The sequence below is a fragment of the Nannospalax galili genome, unplaced genomic scaffold (genome assembly GCF_000622305.1).
Source record: "Nannospalax galili isolate Female #2095 unplaced genomic scaffold, S.galili_v1.0 scaffold207, whole genome shotgun sequence".
Classification (NCBI taxonomy): domain Eukaryota; kingdom Metazoa; phylum Chordata; class Mammalia; order Rodentia; family Spalacidae; genus Nannospalax; species Nannospalax galili.
Window position 1 is genome coordinate 6,477,494 of NW_008358517.1, and position 4,340 is coordinate 6,481,833.

General features: G+C 40.0%; 1 protein-coding gene and 1 long non-coding RNA gene across 2 annotated transcripts in view; one reads left to right on the top strand and one right to left on the bottom strand.

Annotated features, from left to right (window-relative positions):
• LOC115068197 overlaps positions 1 to 644 on the bottom strand; it is a 14,468-nt gene extending 13,824 nt beyond the window's left edge. The window contains exon 1 of the long non-coding RNA XR_003847574.1: positions 310 to 644. This is a non-coding gene — a long non-coding RNA (uncharacterized LOC115068197). The remainder of the gene's footprint in view (positions 1 to 309) is intronic.
• The window catches only part of Ankh (ANKH inorganic pyrophosphate transport regulator), a 146,677-nt gene that overhangs the window by 41,097 nt on the left and 101,240 nt on the right, over positions 1 to 4,340 (top strand). The window lies entirely within an intron of this gene.

A 4,340-nucleotide genomic window follows, 5' to 3' on the forward strand; every position in this document is an offset into this window, starting at 1 on the left:
GTTAAAAAAAAATTAAAAAAAAATAGGGCTACATTAGGTTATGTGGACACCATGGAGTATACCTGGCCAAGCCTAGCTAGTGCACCCTACTATATAGCTAGGGTGTTGTACAGTCTAGCCTATTGCATACACAGACCTTTGTTGAGGAAAATGTATTGTGAAGTTCATGACTGTATAGTAAAGTACTCAGAGAATGTTTGGCACATGGTGAAAGTTACTAAAAATAATGCTTAACTCATACCTAAGGAAAAGAAAGAAGGAGAAACCATAGACTCAAGTACACTGACAGCCAGAACACCCAGCACTGACCTCTTAGCCACTTGGCTGTAAAGGTTTCTTTCTCTTTTACACCATGACCTTGGTCTGTGAGGTGACTGGGCTCCAATGCCCACATCCAGGGTTCCCAATTCCCTGCATATATAACAGTCCTGCCATGTTCTCAGCCTCTTGAGTTTTTCACCTTCAGCCAGCAGGTTAGAGAAGAACAAACTTTGTTGTCTTCTGTTTTGTATTTAGGTAGACTAAATCCAGACACACTGCAGAAAAGATAGTCCAGTATAGGATGTTCACACTACCTGGCACAGCATCTTAGTTAATTTGTCACAAGCTGGGTGGGTTGCCAAGAAAACCTAGTGCTGATGTGCGTGGAAAAACACATATCAGTGTGTACTTTGTCATTTGGGTTTCTTTATTTGCTTATCAGGTTAACCATGCGTGCATTGGACCAGTTTGCAAAACAGCTTTAGTTCTTAAATCTCTACTGTGTGTTCAGTTACTCCTTGTAAAATCATTTTGGTTCCTTCCACAGATCTGCAGTTAGTATTTTACTCATGTATGTTAAATAACCTGATGGTACTTGATATTTGAAATTTAAGATTTTGAAAAATGACAAGGCACAAGCCTGTAAAGCCCCTGGGGCTGGACAGTATTGAGACTAATCGTTGAACTAGGCACTTACTTTCTTAAAAGATTCAGCGTGATCAATTAGGATGAGTTAGCTCATTACCAGAGTGATCAGTCACACAGATTCAATCCCTGTATCGAACTGTATGATGTTTGGGAAGGCACCTAGAAGTGGAGATGGAAGCAGATGTCAGACGGGCGTGGCCCCAGATGTGCAGTAGTGCAAAGAGCTGTGATAGACCATGGAGCAGCCGAGTCAGTCGAATTTCTGTGTGCCAGTGCACCTGCTTAAGCACTGTCACAAGACCTTCAGGGGTTGCCTAGTTGTTTGTGGCCCCATCTGCCACAATCAACATGACAGCTCAGCCTGACAGTCTCAGTAATGATAGCCAAACAAGGAAAGCACCCATCCCTCCGTGTTTGCTCAGCAGTCAGGTGTGTCTTGTTTTCCTTGCTGCCATGTTTGAGTTTTATAAAAACATGAGAAACCAATCAGGCAAACTCTCAGATCTGTATGTGACTGACAGCCAATAATGCCATGGCCAGATCTTAAAGAATTTTTTACTCTAGACTGTGTTCTTTTGTTGTTGTTTGTTTTTGAGACAGGGTCTCCTTGATCTCCAACTCACTATATAGCCATGGATGGCCTTGAACTTCTGCTCTCCCCCCCCACCCCCGCAAGTCTGAGATTGCAGGCATGGGCCACCATGCTTAGCTTTGCAGTTTATTCTTTATCACATTTGTTCTTTAAGGTCACATTTCTTGAGTTGTGAAGGAGACAGTGCTTGCCTTCTGGGCTTAGAACTAGAGTCTTAGAGCACTAATTTGACCTTTGACAGGCTAAGCTGAAGGCAGGGGCCAGGTAAGAAACAGAAGCATCCAGGCCAGTTCCTGGACTGAAGCAATGATAATTCAGTAGGGACTTTGGACTTGGAACCTCATTCTTAGCAACCAAGGACCCTTTATAACGTATCAGGGATTACACGATCTCAAATTTGAAGGGCTTTTCATTGTATTTATTAACTTGTAGTGTTCAGAAATGACTGCCTATACAGCTTCCCTCATTCCATAAACTGTAATTAAAGATCTTAATTGGTTCTCTGGCATAAAGGACTGTTGCAGTTTAGAATTTATGGCTGTGGATGTGCATTATCAGTCTTTGTAATACAGAGGTAGCTCAATCTTAGCATTAAAAAAGAAATCACTTTTCATAGTTCAATTACTGTGGAAAAAACAAATCACTAAGTAATTACTGCCCTTTAGGCTTCCAGTTCAGTTTTGATTTTGATCATATGTATAGCAGACACAACACTTCTGAGCTAGGTCTACTTGATCCCCCCCCCTCTCTCTGTCTCTCTTGCTCGCTCACTCTCCCTTTCTCTTTCTCCCCCTCTCCTCTCTCTCCCCCTCCCTATTTTCTTCCTACTCCTTCTCTTTTTCTTTCAGTTTTTATTTTTTGCCAATAAGAAATCTGGAAAAAGTGGCTGGAGAGATAAGTCAGTATTTATATGCTTTGTCATTAAGCACGAGGACTGGGATTCAAATCCCCAAAACCCATGTAAAAAGCCAGACACAACAGCATCCTACAGTGAGGAGAGGAAACTGCTGGGCCAGCTAACCTGGTGTTCAAGGTGGAGAACAGGAGACCCTTTCTCTAACAAGGTGGACAGTAAGGACTGACCCAAGGTTGTCCTCTGACCTCCACATGCACCCCGTGACATAAACACACGTGCACTCACATACACGAATATGCATACAATCTCACATCATATATACTGACATTTAAAGAAGTAAATCTGAAAAAAATCCATTTTTATCACTTTAATGTTTCTTATTCCTATTTCATCAGAACCACCCCCCACCCCCGCCACACCCCTGTGAGGGAAGGGATGGTCCTGCTGGAAACAGGTGGTTTCAGCCTTTATATTTAGGAAGCTGGTTTTGTCCTGTACCGCACCGTCTGAGGGTTCTGCAGACTTCTGGTCAGTATGAGATATTCTTGCATACCACCTACTTGTTCCGTGGGTTCCTGTCCTGCCTGATTTTGGGGGCAGCTGTACCACAGGAAGAAGGGAATGTGGAAATGTAGAAATGTCTGACTAGGCAGAGGCCTTGAACTTGAAAGTCATCTGTGAATTGTAATCTCCAATTTACTGGAAAATAGCCAGTTATTTTCTGTCAATCTCACAATCACAGAATTGTTTGTGGGAAAGCCACCCACCCAGACCCTATGCTGTGTTGCCTTCCTGCCATATAACATTTCTATAGCAACGTGTTCATTGTATAAACAGAATGTCTCCTGTTTTAAATTATTGTTGTTGTTAATCCTAGTGTCTAGGTGATAGACACATTGACCTTTAAGGGCATTCAGAGCACTTAGGCCCAATAAAATAAATGAACCAAACTTATTTTCCTGTGTTATAGTATAAAATAGTATAGATTCTCTGTCTAGCCCAGACTGTGATTCCAGTCTGAAGTTCATACTTTGCCCTTTGCAACAAATATAGTCAATTTTGCTTAGTGTTGTAAAGTTTTGCAATGTTATGCTTAGTATCACCAAGCCCAGAGAGCCTCAAATTAATTATAATACTAATTGCACTTAATGGCAGATACATAGGGCAGAAGCAAAGGGCAAAAATTTTCCAAGACTTTTCTTGCATTTGAAGATAAGTGGTCATGCGTTTTCTGTTTATTGACACAGTTTTTACTGTTATGGTTAGTGTTGCTCCTCGATATGCATTAAATTGTCAGGAAAAATAAAGGCAACTACCTTTTTAGACATGGAAACAAGAGTCTATCATAGCCAAATCTCTTATCTGAGCAGACGGGGCCCGTGTAGGGTCATTATTGTGTGACTCTGCTCTGTGCTATTTCTGAAGTGTGAAATATTCGCTCTGTTCAGATGGCTAAAAAAAAAAAACGCCTGCCCCAAGGATGCAGTATAAGTAAATGCCAAATCTTCCAGTTGACATTCATTTTGGTACTGCTTTTTTTTACTTGTAGCAACACAGGTTTATTTTGGATACACAAGGAGAAGAGATAATTTCTTTTTTTTTTGATAATTTCTTTTTCTTTTATTTATTTAATAACCATATAATTAGAAGAGGCATTTCATTGCAACAGCATTGACATATTCAATAACAATTTCCGGAGCTAAGATGCTTCTCTTTCGAAATTGGCTGTAAATTTTTAGGTTTACAGTTGAATTAATACAGTTATAATATTTTTCTCAGTATAAACCCTATAAGACATAAAATTGAGGTTTTAATCTTTAAAAAAATTTCTATTTCATTATTAAAATACACAGTTTCATACAGAAAAATTCATTTTTAATGCAATTAACACTTAGATGTTTGCACATGCATTTCTAATCTCTATATATCTGATTATTACTAGTCACAGTCGGTTACTTTCTGAGCTTCTTGGCATCTAAATGT